We start from the raw sequence: 22,464 nt of genomic DNA on the forward strand, positions 1-22,464 counted from the left end.
ATACAAGACCACTGATAATCTCCCTCGATCTGGGGCTCCACGCAAGATCTCACCCTGTGGGGTCAAAATGATCACAAGAACGGTGAGCAAAAATCCCAGAACAACACGGGGGGACCTAGTGAATGTCCTGCAGAGAGCTGGAACCAAAGTAACAAAGCCTACCATCAGTAACACACTATGCCGCCAGGGACTCAAATCCTGCAGTGCCAGACGTGTCCCCCTGCTTAAGCCAGTACATGTCCAGGCCCGTCTGAAGTTTGCTAGAGTGCATTTGGATGATCCAGAAGAGGATTGGGAGAATGTCATATGGTCAGATGAAACCAAAATAGAACTTTTTGGTAAAAACTCAACTTGTCGTGTTTGGAGGACAAAGAATGCTGAGTTGCATCCAAAGAACACCATACCTACTGTGGAGCATGGGGGTGGAAACATCATGCTTTGGGGCTGTTTTTTCTGCAAAGGGACCAGGACGACTGATCCGTGTAAAGGAAAGAATGAATGGGGCCATGTATCGTGAGATTTTGAGTGAAAACCTCCTTCCATCAGCAAGGGCATTGAAGATGAAACGTGGCTGGGTCTTTCAGCATGACAATGATCCCAAACACACCGCCTGGGCAACGAAGGAGTGGCTTCGTAAGAAGCATTTCAAGGTCCTGGAGTGGCCTAGCCAGTCTCCAGATCTCAACCCCATAGAAAATCTTTGGAGGGAGTTGAAAGTCTGTGTTGCCCAGCGACAGCCCCAAAACATCACTGCTCTAGAGGAGATCTGCATGGAGGAATGGGCCAAAATACCAGCAACAGTGTGTGAAAACCTTGTGAAGACTTACAGAAAACGTTTGACCTGTGTCATTGCCAACAAAGGGTATATAACAAAGTATTGAGAAACTTTTGTTATTGACCAAATACTTATTTTCCACCATAATTTGCAAATAAATTCATAAAAAATCCTACAATGTGATTTTCTGGATTTTATTTTCTAATTTTGTCTGTCATTGTTGACGTGTACCTATGATGAAAATTACAGGCCTCTCTCATCTTTTTAAGTGGGAGAACTTGCACAATTGGTGGCTGACTAAATACTTTTTTCCCCCACTGTATATATATATATATATATATATATATATATATATATATATATACACTTAGTATACCGAACACCATCCTAATATTAAGTTGCACCCCCCTTCCGAGAAACTGTTGAGCGTGGAAAAACCAGCAGCGTTGCAGTTCTTGACACAAACCGATACGCCCGGCACCTACTACCATACCCCGTTTAAAGGCACTTAAATATTTTGTCTTGCCCATTCACCATCCTAATGGCACACATACACAATCCATGTCTCAAGGCATAAAAGTCCTTATTTATCCTGGCTCCTCCCCTTCATCTACACTGATTGAAGTGGATTTAACAAGTTACATCAATAAGGGATCATAGCATTCACCTGGTAAGTCTATGTCATGGAAAGAGCAGGTATTCTTAATGTTTTGTATACTCCGTGTATATCCCAGTATATTGAAGTTTATTCCAAAATGCTTTATACACATTTTCACATGTGTTTTTTCATCAGAAGTGAATGCTTATGGATACCTTTGTGTGTAAAACGTTACCATTCTCAAATTTGTTATGCATAAGCCAGGTTTCCTTCTAACCTTTTTATGCACGTAAAGTACGTCAGATATTTTTTTTTTGCATCAGTCCTGATGGAAACAACACATTTGTAAACTTTCCAAATGTTGACAAAACTAAATACACTAGAGAAGGTGTGATCTTTTTGTGTCGGTAAAATTAGGCTTTTATGCTCAAATATTGATATAACCATCATATCGAAGTAATCTTGCAGTCACACGATGACATGTTGAGAGTTAGAGTAGTAGAATACACAAGGTGTCATTTCGAAATTTGCTTGTGCATCAGCAGTTTTTCTCTTACGTCAGTCACTGACAGTCACTCACTTAGCCCATGTCAGCTAACATTTAGATTGGTAAATTAGTCTAGCGCCCAGCTATCTAAACTTGTAGTAATCATGGTCGAATTACCGACGGGAGGACCCCCATTGATTGTGTTAGTCACTCTCACTCAGATATCATATTAAAAACTGCTAACATTTCTCTCCACCCTATGTCTAAATGTGTAGATGTGCAGGAAACTAGTTGTAAAACTGCACCTAATTTTTTTCTCCGCCCCATGGCAAAATGAGTAGAATTGCATGAAATTAGTTATAAAATTACTAAATCTTCTCTCCTCCTCATGGAAAAATGTGTAGATTTGCAGCATGCTTGCTTTAAAACTGCAAAACTATTGCCGGCTGTGACTGTATGTGTGGTTATGGATGTGGGTACTCAGACCCGCCAGACACTGCCACCTCCCATGATAAATGCAGATTTTTTTGTGGCCCCCACACCCATCTAAGTTGCCCATCCCTGATATAGGCTATACTCGCACTGTATCTACGAGCTGTTGGTTAGAGTGCACGTGCCAATACCAGAGTGGGCACATTCGCTATATTAACTCAATTTTTTTTGTAACAAAACCATCTGTTGAAATGTGATGGAAACCTATTTAACATTTAACCGCAAAATATTAAGATTTGAGATATAATAAAAAGGTTTTGTTGCAAAACTCTATATATCCATTGTTTAGCTGGAATGGAATATTCGTATCTTGTAGATTTTACATAGATATATTACTTTATTGATACATAAAATTGATGTCACAAACATGTCCATGTGGTTGATACCAATCCATTAACTCCATTCCAGCCATTACTATGAGCCGTCCTCCCCTCAGCAGCCTCCACTGATGTACACTGAGTGTACAAAACATTAAGAACACCTTCCTAATATTGAGTTGCACCCCCTCCCCCCTTTTGCCCTCAGAACAGCCTCAATTTGTCGGGGCATGAACTCTACAAGGTGACGAAAGCGATCCACAGGGATGCTGGCCCATGTTGACGCCAATGCTTCCCACAGTTGTTTCAAGTTGGCTGGATGTCCCCATTCTTGATACACACGGGAAAGTGTTGAGCTTGAAAAACCCAGCAGCATTGCAGTTCTTGACACAAAACGGTGTCCCTGGCACCTATTACCATATCCCGTTCAAAGGCAGTTAAATCTTTTGTCTTGTTTCAATTGTCTCAAGGCTTAAAATCATTCTTTAACCTGTCTCCTCCTCTTCATCTACACTGATTGAAGTGGATTTAACAAGTGACATCAATGAGGAATCATATCTTTCACCTGGTTAGTCTATGTCATGGAAAGAGCAGGTATTCATTTTTAACCAATCAGCATCCAGGATTAGACCCACCCGTTGTATAAAATGTTTTGTACACTTAGGGTGTGTTCGTGAATTCACTCTGGCTATCTACTCCGATTTCAGAGCACTCTAGTCTGAGTATGCCAGAGCGCAGAATAACTGATTAATTTACAAACGCTCAACACCCGTTGAATATGGCGGTGTCAGTAAACGTTGGCAAAAAAGCATAGTTAAATTGTTGCCAGCAGCACAGTTACAGTCACCAATGCTCTGGCTAACATGAAAACAGCCTAACCAGCTCTGCTAAGGTGAGTAAAATGATCAGAGTGAGCTGTTCTCTCATTTGTGTCTGGAAGTAGCTAGCAAGCTAGCCAACGTTAGCCAGTTAGCTTGGGTGTTTGACTGCTGTTGTTAGGTCAGAACACTCAAATCAACCCTACTCCTCGGCCAGAGTGTCCTGAATTTACGAATGGAAATCTGACAATGCTCTGAATTTAGGAACGCCCAGAGTGCACTGAGCGCACTCTGGCACCCCAGAGTGAATTTACGAACACACCCTTAGTGTACAGGGGGGGTCTATGACATCATCCTATCTAGGGTTCTATATCTATGATCACCAATGTGTCATTTGTACATATACATTTGTCACATTTGACAGTAAAACCTTGCAGTGCTACTGTTTTCTCTGTGAGTGAGGTGGATATATGGTATTTTGCAACAAAATATGATAGTCTCTCTGAAATGAAACCATCTAATAATAGATTTCAAACAAATACATGTCTGTCATTTAATAACCATACCCTGATTAGATGGGGTAAAACACACCAATCTCTCTCTTTATGTAATCATGTCAACTGTCTATTTGGGGCTACGGTTTGTTTTGGACAGAACCATAGTAACAGTGTCAAAAACAGGATGTGATGCTGAGGAAATTCCCAAGTTTCATTTCCAGTCAGAACTGTTTTTATTAGTCAGGAAAGGAGAACTGGCCACGCAGCTGGCATTCACTGCCAACAAAACATTACTGTGCTGCAAGGTTATAATAGAAAACGAAAACAAATCATGAAAAAACTGTTGCTCAAACACATATGCACATGCATTTATTCTGACTCTACACACACACACTTACATACAATCATCATATACACTGCTACTAGTCTGTTTATCGTATATCCTGATGCCTAGTCACCTTACCCCTATACACAGTTGTAGTATTTTTTTCTAAACTTTGGGCAAATATTTCATGTGGTTTTCAAGCTTTTGGGGGGGGTTTCAAGCTGCTGAATCTGTCAGGTAAATGCGTCCAGGAGATTCAAAAAGGTGTAGCTTGAGTATCACTCACTATCTATCACTAGCTAACAAGGGAGAAAAAACGTCTAGGTAGCAGCTTACTTGTACTACTAAAGTTGAAAAGCATTAGATTGGTGTAAACATGGGCGAGATAGTTTACTTCTACCATATTTTTTGCACCAGTCTGGACACTATTCCTTTTAAATCCAAGTCAGATTGAGATTTACTTTATAATTTAAACCTAACCTTAGCTCTTGAGAACCAAAGGCCATCCAGCCATGGGTTCTCATTTGAACAATAACAGCGGGGTCAATGTTATGTGTAACTGTTAATATTCACCGCGTGCAATATGGTTTTGGAAACCTCTACTTTCATATCACCCCAAAACTATTTTACAAATATAAAAGATACACAGATTCCCACTGAGGTGTTTTGCATTGCACTTCCTGAACAAACAAAAAAAATGTTGGCTTGAATCTGTTACACAGAACACCTCAGTGGAAATCTGTGGTAAAACAGCTAACAGTAAGTGTATCTTTTGTGTTTGTAAAGTTATTTTTGGATAATTAAGTTGAGTGTTCAAGGTTTCCAAAACCATATCACAATCACGGATTAATTGATTCTAGATAGAGTGTTTCACACTTGACCAAATCACTTCAGCTAATCAAAAGGGACGTGGAATGACTCCAATGTAGCATTGTAGTCATGAGAAGGGCTAACCTAACCTATGACCTGACCAATCACTTTATGTATTACTGCCCCCCGTTGTGACATCCCAAAAAACACACAAAGAAACTGTACAACCCAAATTTATCCTAGCCTCCCACACATGCTTTATGTTCTTAACACTAAAACTGAAACGAAAAATAAATATTTTTTATACAACTTAAACTAAATAAAAACTAGGAAATCAGGTCTGAAAACTAACTGAAACTAAACTGAATTCAAAATAAAAATGTAAAAATGTAAAATATAATAATAATAATTGTTTTGTTACCTTTCAAAATTCAAATATTTGTTAACACTTCACACTAAGGTACTATTTTAAGTGTGTTTTAAGTACAGGTAACACCTGAGTAAATGAGGGATACAAAGTATATTGAAAACAGGTGCTTCCACACGTGTGATTCCGGAGTTAATTAAGCAATTAACAAATACCATCATGCTTAGGGTCATGTATAAAATGCTGGGCAGGCCATTATTTTGTCTACCATGGCTATGCCCCCGTAGGATGGCAATGCCCCCATCCACAGGGAACAGTGGTCACTGATCTGGTTGGCTGATGTGACGAGTACTGAGGATACGAAGAGGCAGGGACGCAGACGTAGGAATCAACAATGTAAAGGTTTACTTAACACTGAGCAAGAGAACAACAAAGAGCGAGTACACGACATAACACTAACAATCACACACAACACTGAACAGTCCAGGGCTATATAGGGGTGGTGATGAGATGAGGTGCAGGTGCGCTGGAGGTGATTAGGATGCGTTGGGTTTCCATTCCGGTGTTGCCAAGGGTATGACACATGAAAAGTGGGTGAGACACGGTAGTGAGGGGGAAGGAGCAGCCGTGCACGATACCTCATTTATCTGCCGGAGGACCTTAACGCCCCACAAACCGGGGCTCAGTTTCTTGCAGGGCAGGTGGAGAGGAGGTTTTAGTGGACAGCCAGACACGATCACCAGGCTGGAATACGGGGGCCTCACTGCGGTGGTGGTCGGCTTGGTCCTTCTGCCAACGAATGGCCCTCTGGAGACGGACATGGGCGGCGTTCCAGACTTGCCCGGCCCTGCGGAACCACTCGTCGACAACGGGCGCATCGATCTGGCTGGGTGTCCCAAGGGGCCAGGGCCGGCTGGTACCCCAGGACGCACTGGAATGGAGTGAGCCCCATGGAGGAGTGAACAAGGGAGTTCTGGGCATATTCTGCCCAGGGAAGAAACCTCGCCCACTCACCCTGCCGGTCCTGACAGTGGCAACGAAGAAACCTCCCCAGCTCCTGGTTCATGTGCTCCACCTGCCCATTCGACTGAGGCCTATACCCAGAAGTGAGGCTGGCCATGACCCCTATCTTCTCCAGGAAAGCCTTCCACACTCGGGAAGTGAATTGGGGGCCACGGTTCGAGACGATGTCCTCCGGAAGTCCATAATCCCGGAAGACCTCAGCGACCTGGAGAGCAGAAGGAAGAGCAGTTAGTGGCAAAAAACTGCATGATTTGGAGAACTGATCTACGACCACCAGGACTGTGGTGAAGCAATCAGAACGTGGGAGGTCGGTGACAAAGTCTATGGACAGGTGTGACCAAGGTCGCTGAGGCACTGGGAGAGGAACTAGTTTGCCTGCCGGGGCATTCCGAGGTGTCTTCGTTTGGGCACATATGGAACAGGAGTTGACATAGCGGGAGATTAAAGTAGCCAAGGTGGGCCACCAGTAATTTAGTGAGAGAGAATTTAGGGTGCGCGTAATACCGGAGTGGCCTGCCGTACGGGTGGTTTGCACCCAGATCAGCAGTCGGTCACGGACCCTGGTGGGTACATACATGTGCCCCAGAGGGGCGTTGGCAGACGCTGGGTCCTCCTGAGTCGCCAGGCGGATGTCTTCGTCCACATCCCAAACGACAGGTGCCACGATGAGAGACGGAGGCAGGATAGGACCCCCCAGATCCTTCCTTTCTCCAGTATGGTGCATCCTGGAGAGTGCGTCGGCTTTCACATTCTGGGATCCTGGGCGGTAGGACAGAATAAACTGAAAGCGAGTAAGAAATTGGGCCCACCTGGCTTGACGATAGTTCATCCATTTTGCTGCCTGTATATGCTCCAAATTCCGGTGGTCAGTGAGAATCCGGAATGGATGGACTGCGCCCTCCAGCCGGTGTCTTCATTCCTCCAGAGCGAGGACCACCGCCAACAGCTCCCTGTCTCCAACTCATAGTTCCTCTGCGGGGTAAGCTTTTTTTTTTTGAGAAAAAGGCACAGGGATACATTTTCTCTGGCTTACCTTGCCGCTGGGAGAGGACCCCACCCACGCCCCCCTCAGATACGTCCACCTCCAGGATGAAAGGGCGAGCTGGATCTGGGTGTTTTAGGATGGGCTCTGTGGTGAACCTCTCCTTCAGCCTCTTGAAGACAGCGTCGTCTCAGGGTTCAGGCCAGCTTCTGAGGCCCACCCTTAAGGAGAGAGGTGAGGCGGCTGTGGAGCTGAAGGACCTGATGAAACGCGGTAGAAATTTGGAAGCCCAGGAAGCTCTGTAGGCCCTTGATGGTGGTGGGGACTGGTCATGACCTGACTGCGTCCGTCTTCGCTATTTCCATGAACACCCCCTGAGGACTGATCCTGTGTCCAAGGAAGGAGATGGCCTGTTGGTGGAAGTGCATTTCTCCCCTTCACCAACAGGCTGTGTTCCCGGAGCGGAGTGGACCGCTCGATGTCCCTGACGTGCTCCTCGAACATAGGCGAGTAGATCAGATATCGTCGATGTACACCACCACCTGCCTACTCAGCATGTCCTCGGAACACGTCATTGGCGAAGGACTGTAAAAGCGGAAGGTGCGTTGGTGAGGCCGTAAGGATGATGCGTATTCATAGTGGCCTGGGTAGTGCTGAATGCCGTCTTCCACTCGTCTCCTTCCCGTGTCGGATCAGGTTGTAGGCACTCCTCAGGTCCAACTTGGTAAAGTGCCGGGCCCCTCGGCTGCTTCGATGCACGGAACCAGAGGGAGGGGGTACCGATACTTGTGGTGACTGCGTTTAGCGGTAGTCAATGCACGGCCTCAGTACTCCGTCTTTTTGGCCACGAAGAAGAAGCTGGCGGAGGCAGGAGAGGTAGAGCGTCTGATGAACCCCTGTTTCAGGGTCTGCCAACACATACTTCTCCATGGCCTCAGTCTCCGCTATGGAGAGAGGGGAGTAAATGCGACTCTTCGGGGGTGTTGTCCCTCCAGCAGGTAAATGGCGAGTTTCAGGGCCTGTGAGGAGGGAGACACTTGGAGGCAGAGAAGACATCGGAGAGATCTACATACTCACGTGGAATGTTGGGCTGGAGGCGGACTCCGGACTCTCCACTGACGTGGAACAAAAACCACCCGGCAGGCAGGTCTTCCGGCATGAGGGGACAGGATGATCCTCTTGGTGATCAATTGATTGTGGGGTTGTGTAGTCTGAGCCAGGGCAATCCCCAAGACTATCTGGTGAAGGGGTGATGTGACGATGTGGAAGGACAGCTCCTCGTGGTGCTCCGTTAGTGTGGGAATGAGTGATGGTGATGGGGAGAGTGGACGTGCGTAATGGTGCCTGGATCCAAGTGGTTTATTGTCCAGCGAGGTGACGTGTAACGGAGAAGGTAGTGGCACGGTGGGCAACCCCCATTTAGAGACCAGCTCCCCTAACGATAAGGTTCCTCGCCTGATCCGAATCTATCATTGCCTTCGGGCGACGGCGAGTCATACCGCTTAGATAGGGGCAGGAGATCTGTGGTCCGTGGTGGTGTGAGGATGCTGCCCACCTCCATGGGTGAGACTCGGAGGCAGGGCGGCTTCCAAAACTCAGATGGGGTGAGCGTTGAGGCTCCGGGTGGTGTTGGGAACGCCGTCGGTCTCTCAACATGTAGTCAAGATGAATGGACATGGCGATGAGGGTATCAAGGTCCATCTCGACGTCCCGACATGCAAGTTCCGTCGTGATGGCCTCCCGTAAGCCTCTCCTGAAAGCCGTGGGCAAAGCACGCTCATTCCAGCCGGAAGACGCCCCCATCGTGCGAAAGCTGAGGGTGTACTCGAACGCGGCCTCCTCTCCCTGTTGTAGCCAGAGGAGACGCTCACCCCAGTCCTTTCCCTTCGTGGGATGATAGAACACCGCCCTGAATCGAGCGAGAAGGTAGAGTGAGGGAGCGCGGCCTCACCTCCTTCCCAGACTGCCGTGGTCCAATCCAGCGCCTTTCCCTTCAGTAGCGAAATCACCAGCGCTATCCTGGCTTGGTCAATGGAGATGCCCCCACGCTGACGCGCCAGATACAGTGAAACCTGTAACAGGGAAGCCTCTACATTTAATCGTTTTTTCCATCATAGCGCTCTGGCAGGCAGGGGGTCCCTCAGACGTTGGAGATAGCATGGGAGGAGGTGGACTGGGTGCACTCGCCACTCCCTGAGGTGGAACCGGAGCGATGGTTAGTTTATGCAGCTTTGGAGCTCTTCCTGCATGGCGGCATTCTGCTGGGCAAACTCCAGGAGGATTGCCTGCTGCATCCATCTTCGTGATTGGTGTGTGATTCTGTGATGAGTACTGAGGATATGAAGAGGCAGGACGCAGATGCAGGAATCAACAATGTAAAGGTTTACTTAACACTGAGAAAGACAACAACAAAGAGCGTGTACACGACATGACACTAACAATCACACACAACACAACACTGAACAGTCCAGGGCTATATAGGGGTGGTGATGAGGTGCAGGTGCGCTGGAGGTGTTTGGGTGCGTTGGTTTTCCATTCCGGTGTTTCCGAGTTGGTGCGTTCAGACTGGTGGCTCAGTAGACCAGCAAATCAGAGCGCCGGAGGAGAGCAACGGGAGGAGACGTGAAAGCTGAGCATGAAAATGATGTAAACCAAATGCCATGGCCGTTTCCAGTGACCAGATCTCAACAATTGAATACTTATAGGAGATTCTGGAGCGGCGCCTGAGACAGTGTTTTCCACCACCATCAACAAAACACCAAATGAAGGAATTTCTCATGGAAGAATGGTGTCGCATCCCTCCAATGGAGTTCCAGACACTTGTAGAATCAATACCAAGGCGCATTGAAGCATGTTCTGGCTCGTTGTGGCCCAACACCCTATTAAGACACTTTATGTTGGTGTTTCCTTTATTTTGGCACTTACCTGTAGTTTATAAACATTTAACAATAGCTAATATGTAGTTTATAAACCACCAATAGTTCATTGGATTAAATTGTATGAATGTCATTTATTTGGCTAGCTACTGTACGTAGTGAGCTTTTATAGGGCATACTGCAACAACAACAAAAAATGATATGGATAGGTTAAAGTACACAGGCCTCTTAGCATGTAGTGATTTTGGAAGCTATAGAAATGCAATCCCATTGAGCACGTCTGGGACCTGTTGGATCGGAGGGTGAGGGCTAGGGCCATTCCCCCCAGAAATGTCAGGGAACTTGCAGGTTTCTTGGTGGAAGAGTGGGGTAACATCTCACAGCAAGAACTGGCAAATCTGGGACAGTCCATGAGGAGGAGATGTACTGCAGCACTTAATGCAGCTGGTGGCCACACCAGATACTGACTGTTACTTTTGATTTTGACCCCCCCTTTGTTCAGGGACACATTATTCAATTTCTGTTAGTCACATGTCTGTGGAACTTGTTCAATTTATGTCTCAGTTGTTGAATCTTGTTATGTTCATACAAATATTTACACATGTTAAGTTTGCTGAAAATAAACGCAGTTGACAGTGAGTGGACATTTCTTTTTTTGCTGAGTTTATATATAGTACCAGTCAAAAATTTGGACACACCTATTCAAGATTATTATTATTTTTAAAACTATTTTCTACCATAGCAACACCCACCCGTAGTCTGTGCTCCAGCAGGTATATTTCACTGGTCATCCCCAAAGCCAACACCTCCTTTGGCCGCCATTCCTTCCAGTTCTCTGCTGCCAATGACTGGAACGAACTGCAAAAATCTCTGAAGCTGGAGACTCTTATCTCCGTCACTAACTTTAAGCGTCAGTTGTCAGAGCAGCTTACCGATCACTGCACCTGTACACAGCCATTCTGAAATTAGCCCACCAAACTACTTCATCCCCATATTGTTATTTATTTTGCTAATTTGCACCCCAGTATCTCTATTTGCACATCATCTTTTGCACATCTACAGTGAGGGGAAAAAAGTATTTGATCCCTGCTGATTTCGTACGTTTGCCACACTGACAAAGACATGATCAGTCTATAATTGTAATGGTAGGTTTATTTGAACAGTAAGAGACAGAATAACAACAAAAAAATCCAGTAAAACGCATGTCAAAACTGTTATAAATTGATTTGCATTTTAATGAGGGAAATAAGTATTTGACCCCTCTGCAAAACATGACTTAGTACTTGGTGGCAAAACCTTTGTTGGCAATCACAGAGGTCAGACGTTTCTTGTAGTTGGCCACCAGATTTGCACACATCTCAGGAGGGATTTTGTCCCTCTCCTCTTTGCAGATCTTCTCCAAGTCATTAAGGTTTAGAGCCTGACGTTTGGCAACTCGAACCTTCAGCTCCCTCCACAGATTTTCTGGCTAGGCCACTCCAGGACATTAATGTGCTTCTTCTTGAGCCACTCCTTTGTTGCCTTGGCTGTGTGTTTTGGGTCATTGTCATGCTGGAATACCCATCCACGACCCATTTTCAATGCCCTGGCTGAGGGAAGGAGGTTCTCACCCAAGATTTGACGGTACATGGCCCCGTCCATCGTCCCTTTGATGCGGTGAAGTTGTCCTGTCCCCTTAGCAGAAAAACACCCCCAAAGCATAATGTTTCCACCTCCGTGTTTGACGGTGGGGATGGTGTTCTTGGGTCTAGGCGCATTCCTCCTCCTACAAACACGGCGAGTTGAGTTGATGCCAAAGAGCTCGATTTTGGTCTCATCTGACCACAACACTTTCACTCAGTTCTCCTCTGAATCATTCAGATGTTCATTGGCAAACTTCAGATGGACCTGTATATGTGCTTTCTTGAGCAGGTGGACCTTGCGGGCGCTGCAGGATTTCAGTCCTTCACGACGTAGTGTGTTACCAATTGTTTTCTTGGTGACTATGGTCCCAGCTGCCTTGAGATCATTGACAAGATCCTCCCGTTTAGTTCTGGGCTGATTCCTCACCGTTCTCATGATCATTGTAACTCCCACGAGGTGAGATCTTGCATGGAGCCCCAGGCCAAGGGAGATTGACAGGTCTTTGTGTTTCTTCCATTTTTGTCACCTTCTCACCAAGCTGCTTGGCGATGGTCTTGTAGCCCATTCCAGCCTTGTGTAGGGTCTACAATCTTGTCCCTGACATCCTTGGAGCGCTCTTTGGTCTTGGCCATGGTGGAGAGTTTGGAATCTGATTGATTGATTGCTTCTGTGGACAGGTGTCTTTTATACAGGTAACAAGATGAGATTAGGAGCACTCCCTTTAAGAGTGTGCTCCTAATCTCAGCTATTACCTATATATGACACCTGGGAGCCAGAAATCTTTCTGATTGAGAGGGGGTCAAATACTTATTTCCCTCATTAAAATGCAAATCAATTCATAACATTTTTGACATGCGTTTTTCTGGATATTTTTGTTGTTATTCTGTCTCTCACTGTTCAAATAAACCTACCATTAAAATTATGGACTGATCATTTCTTTGTCAGTGGGCAAACATACCAAATCAGCAGGGGATCAAATACTTTTCATTTCTTAGCCAATTTATTTGCAGTTTGCATGTTCTGGAATATCTGTACAGTTCACTCTGTCATTTGGGTTAGTATTTTTGGAGTAACTACAATGTTTTTGATCCATCCTCAATTTTCTCCTATCACAGCCATTAAACTCAGTAACTGTTTTAAAATCACTATTGGCCTCATGGTGAAATCCCAGAAAGGTTTCCTTCTTCCCCGACAACTAAGTTAGGAAAGACGCCTGTATCTTTGTAGTGACTAGGTGTATAGTACACCATCCAAAGTGTAATTAATAACTTCACCATTCTCAAAGAGATAGCTTATTATGTGACTTGTTACACATTTTTACTCCTGAACTTATTTAGGCTTGCCATAACAAAGGGATTGAAAACGTATTGACTCAAGACATTTCAGCTTTTCATTTTTAATTACTTTGTAAAAGTTTCTAAAAAACTTTGACATTATGGGGTATCGTGTGTAGGCCAGTGACACAAAATCTCAATTAAACCATTTAAAATTCAGTCTGTAAATACACAACAAAATGTGAAAAAAGTAAATGGCTGTGAATACTTACTGAAGGCACTGTACCTGTGCAGCAGAGGGAGCACACCCCATCCACATCGCAGGGGCCGCAGTGGAGAAGGTGAAAAGCTTCAAGTTCCTCGGCGTGCACATCACTGACAATCTTAAATGGTGCACCCACACACAGACAGTGTGGTGAAGAAGGTGCAACAGTACCTCTTCAACCTCAGGAGGCTGAAGAAATCCATCTTGGCTCCTAAGACCCTCACATACTTTTACAGATGCACCATTGAGAGCATCCTGTCGGGCTGTATCGCCGCCTGGTACAGGGAACTGCATCGGCCGCAATGGCAGGGCTCTCCACAGGGTTGTGCGGTCTGCCCAACGCATCACCAGGGTCACACTGCCTGCCCTCCAGGACACCTACAGCACCCGATGTCAAAGGAAGGTCAAAAAGATCATCAAAGACGTCAACCATCCGAGCCATGGCCTGTTCACTTTGCTATCATCCAGAAGGCAAGGTCAGTACAGGTGCATCAAAGCTGGGCCCGAGAGACTGAAAAACAGCTTCTATCTCAAAGCCAACCGACTGTTAAATAGCCATCACTAGCCGGCCTCCACCCAGTACCATGCCCTGAACTTAGTAACTGTCACTAGCCGGCTACCACCCGGTTACTCAAACCTGCACCTTAGAGGCTGCTGCCCTATGTACATAGACATGGAATCACTGGTCACTTTAATAATGGAAAACTGGTTACTTTAATAATGTTTACATACTGTTTTACTCATTTCATATGTATGTACTGTATTCAAGTCAATGACGTCCCATTCAACTATTGCTGTATATATACTATTGTCCTACGTATTCTACATATATATATATATATATATATATATATATATATATATATATATATATATATACATATTTATGCTCGGACTCGACACTGCTTGTCGTAATATTTATATATTTCTTATTTCCAATCTTTTACTTTTAGATCTATGTGTGTTGTTGTGAATTGTTAGATATTACTGCACTGCTGTAGCTAGGAACACAAGCATTTTGCTACACCCACAATAACATCTGCTAAATATGTGTATGCGACCAATACAATTTGATTTAAATTTGATTTGTAAACAAGAGTAATAGTGACCAGTAGCAGGATAAATAGATAGATACTAATGGTAATGGCAATCAATAATCAATGAACAGCAGCATAGGTGTGAGGGGAGCAGTAGTTGTGTAATCTGTAAAATAAAGGTGCAATCCGTCAGATGTGGACATGCAAATTGCCTTTCATGTCTATGTCTATTAAATACCTGTAGTCTACCATACTATAGTAGTCTATAATGAATCATATCATAAGGAATGATTCTCTCATATCAGGTGAGAGGCAAACTTTTGGAACCTCATCCATCATGACAATTACGACTTTAAAAGTTGAAAACAAACCGCATTTCCCCCATTAGATTGAATTATTTATACACAGTCTTATTAATGCTGACACATCACATTTTGATGCCTTGGTTTTTTAAGCAGTAGGCCTAGTTACACAATTGAGGAGTATTTTCCTTATTGCCTAAGGCTTCAGAGCAGGTCCTCTAATTCATCTTGTCATGACCTGGAAATTCCTGATCTTGTGTACCGGGCAGAGACTTCTGATCGTAATAGCCTGGTAGGACGAAGTTAGGGAATTCCAGCTGTTGGAAAACTCAACTCCTCCCTGGTCTGGGTGGAATATAAGAACAAGCTGCAGGACCACAAACCAACACAAAACACGAGGGAGTTCAAACTGCCTGACTGACTAACTAACTACGGAGCTGTAAGGTAAAGAGATGACTCTGTAATATGATGCAGTCGCAGTTTAAGTCAGATAAATGATCTGTAAATATGTTAGCAATACATATCGTAGCCTATGTTCTCTCACTCTTTCCATGTTTCTTTCAGTCTGTCACATCTGCAAGTATGAAGGTGCTTCTAGCTGGACTTGTTCTGACCCTTGTTGTGGGGGCTCAGGCCCAGTGGTACCGCTTCCTGGTGAAGCTGCTCGAGGTCCGTTTTTACACTTTAATCATTGTTTCTTCATTGTTGACAGAAATAGATACAGAAATCAAGAGCAAAATTTGATGACTCCTTTAAAGTAATTGTTATTTCTTGAGGCTAGTGGTTTGAAAAGTTGTAATGTTCTTTATAAGTGTCACACTCAACATCGGTGTACTCCTGACCCTGCAGGTGCTAAAGACATGTGGCGTGCATACGGCGACATGAAGGACGCCAACTGGAAAAACTCAGACAAGTACTTCCACGCCCGGGGCAACTATAATGCTGCCAGGAGAGGACCAGGGGGCAGGTGGGCAGCAGGAGTCATCAGGTGGGTGATTCTCAAATATCTGAGAGACGCTTATAATGTGGTTCAGTTGGTCATCAACTGATCTCACAAAAAGTTTCTCCTTTCTCTATTCAGTTCTTTATGACACTTTTTGTTTTAAAAAAGTGTCTGGTCAGAGAGACAATTTTACCATTATTCGTTCACTGTCATTGACGAGTAACTTATGTAATATTTATGCTCTCTCAGTGATGCCCGGGAGATGGTTCAGGGTTCCAGTGGTCGAGGACACGAGGACTCAGCAGCTGACCAGGCGGCTAACCGCTGGGGACGCAATGGAGGTGACCCCAACCGCTACAGACCCAAAGGACTCCCCAAGAAGTACTGAATCAAAAATAAAATGAGATTACTAGCCAAACTGAAAGGACCACATTCCAAATAAATATATTGCACTTAATTACTGCTTTTGGTAAAAATGTAATATTCTCAAAAATAATTTTGCCCAAATGTTCTGCTAATAGACAGGTACATGGTAGTGAAACTTAGTGTACACTGTATTTCAAAAGTGTTGCAAAAATAAAGTGATTACACAACTAGAGACCGATTGTCTTTCTGTAGTCAGTATGATACGACTGGGAAGGTTGGAAAGAAATGTTGAAATCCTGAAATGTACACTCAAATGATCTGAGTGTTTACATTTTCCCTGCTTGCAACAGGCAACCGGTCAGCCCTTTACAACTAGTAACAGGGACTTTTGGACAGTGGGGCAGCCGTACATAGTACATGTTTTTCAGGATAGGCATAGAAGAAGCTGAGAAAACATAGGAGACATAGAAGAAGCTAAGATGAATGCAGGTGACGTAGTGACGTGAACTTTGAGGGTGCAACAACAATCTGGGAGCCGCTAGAGGTCATTCAATTCTTTGCCTCTGCTCATCCCCAAGCTCCTCCCTCCTGCCAACACAACACACACCGTGTCCTCCCCTCCTCACTTACAATAGATGCTGGTTTAATTGACCACTGATCCACCAGGCCAATTTGTTGAGTGTAGCGATATAGCAGGGAATCCTGCTATTAGTGGGGCAGGGCAGGTAAGGAGGCCTGCAGGTACAGTATAGGCTTGAACATGTGGTCCAGGAGGATAAAAAGTTGGAGACCGTCAGTTCATGACAAATGACAATTATAATATTGATATCTGCCACTTCCATTTCAGTATATTTGTTAATCATTGAGGGTTACTGATGAAATCATTGTGAAAATAGAGACATGCTCTGGAACAAAACTGGTACCAGGCTTTCCTTGTTGTGACATCACAGGATAAACATTGGGAGAGAGGGCAAAAGGGAGAGGATGGATGCCCCTACTGTTAATCAATGGAACATGACAGTTTGAATTAGGATTTCATTTAACATACTGAGCAACTCTATAAAGACTGGTGTAAGCGTCTAGGTGTTAGTTTGAGTGTGTGAGTGAGTATGTGAACAAGAGTGGCAATATAGGTGTGATAGGCAGATATATATGTAAACAGGGCTGGAAAGTGACTGGTAGCAAGAATATATAAATATGTATGGTAATATACCAGTGGTAATATATACAGTGCCTTCAGAAAGTATTCAGACCCCTTGACTTATTCCATATTTTGTTGTGTTACAGCTTGAATTCAAAATGGATTAAAACAAATTAAACAATGCTCACCGATCTACACACACATACCTCATAATAACAAAGTGAAAATATGTTTTTAGAATTTTTTGCAAATGTATTGAAAATGAAATACAAAAATATCTTATTTACATAAGTATTCACACCCCTGAGTCAATACATGTTAGAATAACATTTGGCAGTGATTACAGCTGTGAGTCTTTCTGGGTAAGTCTCTAAGAGCTTTGCACAGCTGGATTGTACAATATTTGCACATTATTCTTTAAAAAAATCTTAATGGTCTGTCAAGTTGGTTGTTGATCATTGCTAGACAGCCATTTTCAAGTCTTGCCATAGATTTTCAAGCCGATTTAAGTCAAAACTGTAACTAGGCCACTCAGGAACATTCAATGTCGTCTTGGTAAGCATCTCCAGTGTATATTTGGCCTTGTGTATTTGTCTCCAAGCGTCCGTTGGAAAGCAGACTGAACCACGTTTTCCTCTAGGATTTAGCCTGTACTTATCTCTATTCCATTTCTTTTGATTAAAAAAAAAAACTCCCTAGTCCTTACCAATGACAAGCATACCCATAACATGATGTAGCCACCACCATGCTTGAAAATATGAAGAGTGGGACTCAGTGATGTGTTGTGTTGGATTTGCCCCAAGCATAACCCCTTGTATTCAGGACATACATTTCATTTCTTAGCCAATTTATTTGCAGTTTGCATGTTCTGGAATATCTGTACAGTTCACTCTGTCATTTGGGTTAGTATTTTTGGAGTAACTACAATGTTTTTGATCCATCCTCAATTTTCTCCTATCACAGCCATTAAACTCAGTAACTGTTTTAAAATCACTATTGGCCTCATGGTGAAATCCCAGAAAGGTTTCCTTCTTCCCTGACAACTAAGTTAGGAAAGACGCCTGTATCTTTGTAGTGACTAGGTGTATAGATACACCATCCAAAGTGTAATGAATAACTTCACCATTCTCAAAGGGATATTCAATGTCTGCTTTTTACATTTATTTTTATCCATCTACAGATTTTCTCCAGAAAATCACATTGTAGGATTTTTTATGAATTTATTTGCAAATTATGATGGAAAATAAGTATTTGGTCAATAACAAAAGTTTCTCAATACTTTGTTATATACCCTTTGTTGGCAATGACACAGGTCAAACGTTTTCTGTAAGTCTTCACAAGGTTTTCACACACTGTTGCTGGTATTTTGGCCCATTCCTCCATGCAGATTTCCTCTAGAGCAGTGATGTTTTGGGGCTGTCGCTGAGCAACACAGACTTTCAACTCCCTCCAAAGATTTTATATGGGGTTGAGATCTGGAGACTGGCTTGGCCACTCCAGGACCTTGAAATGCTTCTTACGGCCACTCCTTCGTTGCCCGGGTGGTGTGTTTGGGATCATTGTCATGCTGAAAGACCCAGCCACGTTTCATCTTCAATGCCCTTGCTGATGGAAGGAGGTTTTCACTCAAAATCTCACGATACATGGCCCCATTCATTATTTCCTTTAACGGATCAGTCGTCCTGGTCCCTTTGCAGAAAAAACAGCCCCAAAGCATGATGTTTCCACCCCCATGCTTCACAGTAGGTATGGTGTTCTTTGGATGCAACTCAGCATTCTTTGTCCTCCAAACACGACGAGTTGAGTTTTTACCAAAAAGTTATATTTTGGTTTCATCTGACCATATGACATTCTCTCAATCCTCTTCTGGATCATCCAAATGCACTCTAGCAAACTTCAGACGGGCCTGGACATGTACTGGCTTAAGCAGGGGGGACACGTCTGGCACTGCAGGATTTGAGTCCCTGGCGGCGTAGTGTGTTACTGATGGTAGGCTTTGTTACTTTGGTCCCAGCTCTCTGCAGGTCATTCACTAGGTTCCCCCGTGTGGTTCTGGGATTTTTGCTCACCGTTCTTGTGATCATTTTGACTCCCACGGGGTGAGATCTTGCATGGAGCCCCAGATCGAGGGAGATTATCAGTGGTCTTGTATGTCTTCCATTTTCTAATAATTGCTCCCACAGTTGATTTCTTCAAACCAAGCTGCTTACCTATTGCAGATTCAGTCTTCCCAGCCTGGTGCAGGTCTACAATTTTGTTTCTGGTGTCCTTTGACAGCTCTTTGGTCTTGGCCATAGTGGAGTTTGGAGTGTGACTGTTTGAGGTTGTGGACAGGTGTCTTTTATACTGATAACAAGTTCAAACAGGTGCCATTAATACAGGTAACGAGTGGAGGACAGAGGAGCCTCTTAAAGAAGAAGTTACAGGTCTGTGAGAGCCAGAAATCTTGCTTGTTTGTAGGTGACCAAATACTTATTTTCCACCATAATTTGCAAATAAATTCATAAAAAATCCTACAATGTGATTTTTCTGGATTTTTTTTTCTCAATTTGTCTGTCATAGTTGACGTGTACCTATGATGAAAATTACAGGCCCTCTCATCTTTTTTAAGTGGGAGAACTTGCACAATTGATGGCTGACTAAATACTTTTTTTCCCCACTGTATCAATAGGTGCCCTTCTTTGCGAGGCATTGGAAAACCTCTCTGGTCTTTGATGTTGAATCTGTGTTTGAAATTCACTGCTCGACTAAGGGACCTTACAGATAATTGTATGAGTAGGGTACAGAGATTAAGTAGTCATTCAAAAATCATGTTAAATACTATTATTGCACACAGTGTGAGTCCATGCAGCTTATTATGTGACTTGTTAAGCACATTTTTACTCCTGAACTTATTTAGGCTTGCCATAACAAAGGGATTGAATACTTATTGACTCAAGACATTTCAGCTTTTCATTTTTTATGACTTTGTAAAAGTTTCTAAAAACTTTGACATTATGGGGTATTGTGTGTAGGCCAGTGACACAAAATCTCAATTAAACCATTTAAAATTCAGTCTGTAACAAACACAACAAAATGTGAACAGAGTAAATGGCTGTGAATACTTACTGAAGGCACTGTACCTGTCGACAGCAGAGGGAGCACACCCCCATCCACATCGACGGGGCCGCAGTGGAGAAGGTGAAAAGCTTCAAGTTCCTCGGCGTGCACATCACTGACAATCTTAAATGGTGCACCCACACACAGACAGTGTGGTGAAGAAGGTGCAACAGTACCTCTTCAACCTCAGGAGGCTGAAGAAATCCATCTTGGCTCCTAAGACCCTCACATACTTTTACATATACATCCTGTCAGGCTGTATCACCGCCTGGTACAGGGAACTGCATCGCCCGCAACCACAGGGCTCTCCACTGGGTGGTGCGGTCTGCCCAACGCATCACCGGGGGCACACTGCCTGCCCTCCAGGACACCTACAGCACCCGATGTCAAAGGAAGCCCAAAAAGATAATCAAAGACGTCAACCATCGGAGCCATGGCCTGTTCACCTTGCTATCATCCAGAAGGCAAGGTCAGTACAGGAGCATCAAAGCTGGGACCGAGAGACTGAAAAACAGCATCTATCTCAAGGCCTGTTAAATAGCCATCACTAGCCGGCCTCCACCCAGTACCAAGCCCTGAACTTAGTAACTGTCACTAGCCGGCTACCACCCGGTTACTCAACCCTGCACCTTAGAGGCTGCTGCCCTATGTACAGTGCCTTGCAAAAGTATTCATCCCCCATGGCGTTTTTCCTATTTTGTTGCATTACAACCTGTAATTTAAATGGATTTTTAGTTGGATTTCATGTAATGGACATACACAAAATATTCCAAATTGGTGATGTGAAATGAAAAAAATTATTTGTTTCAAAAAATTGTAAAAAATAAATAACGGAAAAGTGGTGTGTGCATATGTATTCACCCCCTTTGCTATGAAGCCCGTAAATAAGATCTGTTGCAACCAGTTACCTTCAGAAGTCACATAATTAGTTAAATAAAGTCCACCTGTGTGCAATCTAAGTGTCACATGATCTGTCACATGATCTCAGTATATATTCACCTGTTCTGAAAGGCCCCAGAGTCTGCAACACCACTAAGCAAGGGGCACCACCAAGCAAGCGGCACCATAAATACCAAGGAGCTCTCCAAACAGGTCAGGGACAAAGTTGTGGTGAAGTACAGATCAGGGTTGGGTTATAAAAAAATATCAGAAACTTTGAACATCCCACGGAGCACCATTAAATCCATTATTAAAAAATTTAAAGAATATGGCACCACAACAAACCTGCAAGAGAGGGCCGCCACCAAAATTCACGGACCAGGCGAGTAGGGCATTAATCAGAGAGGCAACAAAAGACAGAAGATAACCCTTAAGGAGCTGCAAAGCTCCACAGCAGAGATTGGAGTATCTGTCCATAGGACCACTTTAATCTGTGCACTCTACAGAGCTGGGCTTTACGGAAGAGTGGCCAGACACTTAAAGACAAAATAAGCAAACACGTTTGGTGTTCGCCAAAAGCCATGTGGAGACTCCCCAAACATATGGAAGAAGGTACTTCCTGGTCAGATGAGACTAAAATGGAACTTTTTGGCCATCAAGGAAAACGCTATGTCTGGCGCAAACCCAACAACTCTCATCACCCCGAGAACACCATCCCCACAGTGAAGCATGGTGGTGGCAGCATCATGCTGTGGGGATGTTTTTCATTGGCAGGGACTGGGAAACTTGTCAGAATTGAAGGAATGATGGATGGCGCTAAATACAGGGAAATTCTTGAGGGAAACCTGTTTCAGTCTTCCAGAGATTTGAGACTGGGACAGAGGTTCACCTTCCAGCAGGACAATGACCCTAAGCATACTGCTAAAGCAACACTTGAGTGGTTTAAGGGGAAACATTTAAATGTCTTGGAATGGCCTAGTCAAAGCCCAGACCTCAATCCAATTGAGAATCTGTGGTATGACCTAAAGATTGCTGCACTCCAGCGGAACCCATCCAACTTGAAGGATCTGGAGCAGATTTGCCTTGAAGAATGGGCAAAAAGTTGCTAGATGTGCCAAGCTTATAGAGACATACCCCAAGAGACTTGCTGCAAAAGGTGGCTCTACAA

The 22,464-nt window shown here is 44.0% G+C and overlaps 1 pseudogene; it reads left to right on the forward strand.

Annotated features, from left to right (window-relative positions):
* Positions 1-15,270: 15,270 nt before the first annotated feature.
* Positions 15,271-16,409, forward strand: LOC123483951 (annotated as a pseudogene).
* The last annotated feature ends 6,055 nt before the right edge of the window (positions 16,410-22,464 follow it).

Source organism: Coregonus clupeaformis, unplaced genomic scaffold, assembly GCF_020615455.1.
Source record: "Coregonus clupeaformis isolate EN_2021a unplaced genomic scaffold, ASM2061545v1 scaf0168, whole genome shotgun sequence".
NCBI lineage: Eukaryota > Metazoa > Chordata > Actinopteri > Salmoniformes > Salmonidae > Coregonus > Coregonus clupeaformis.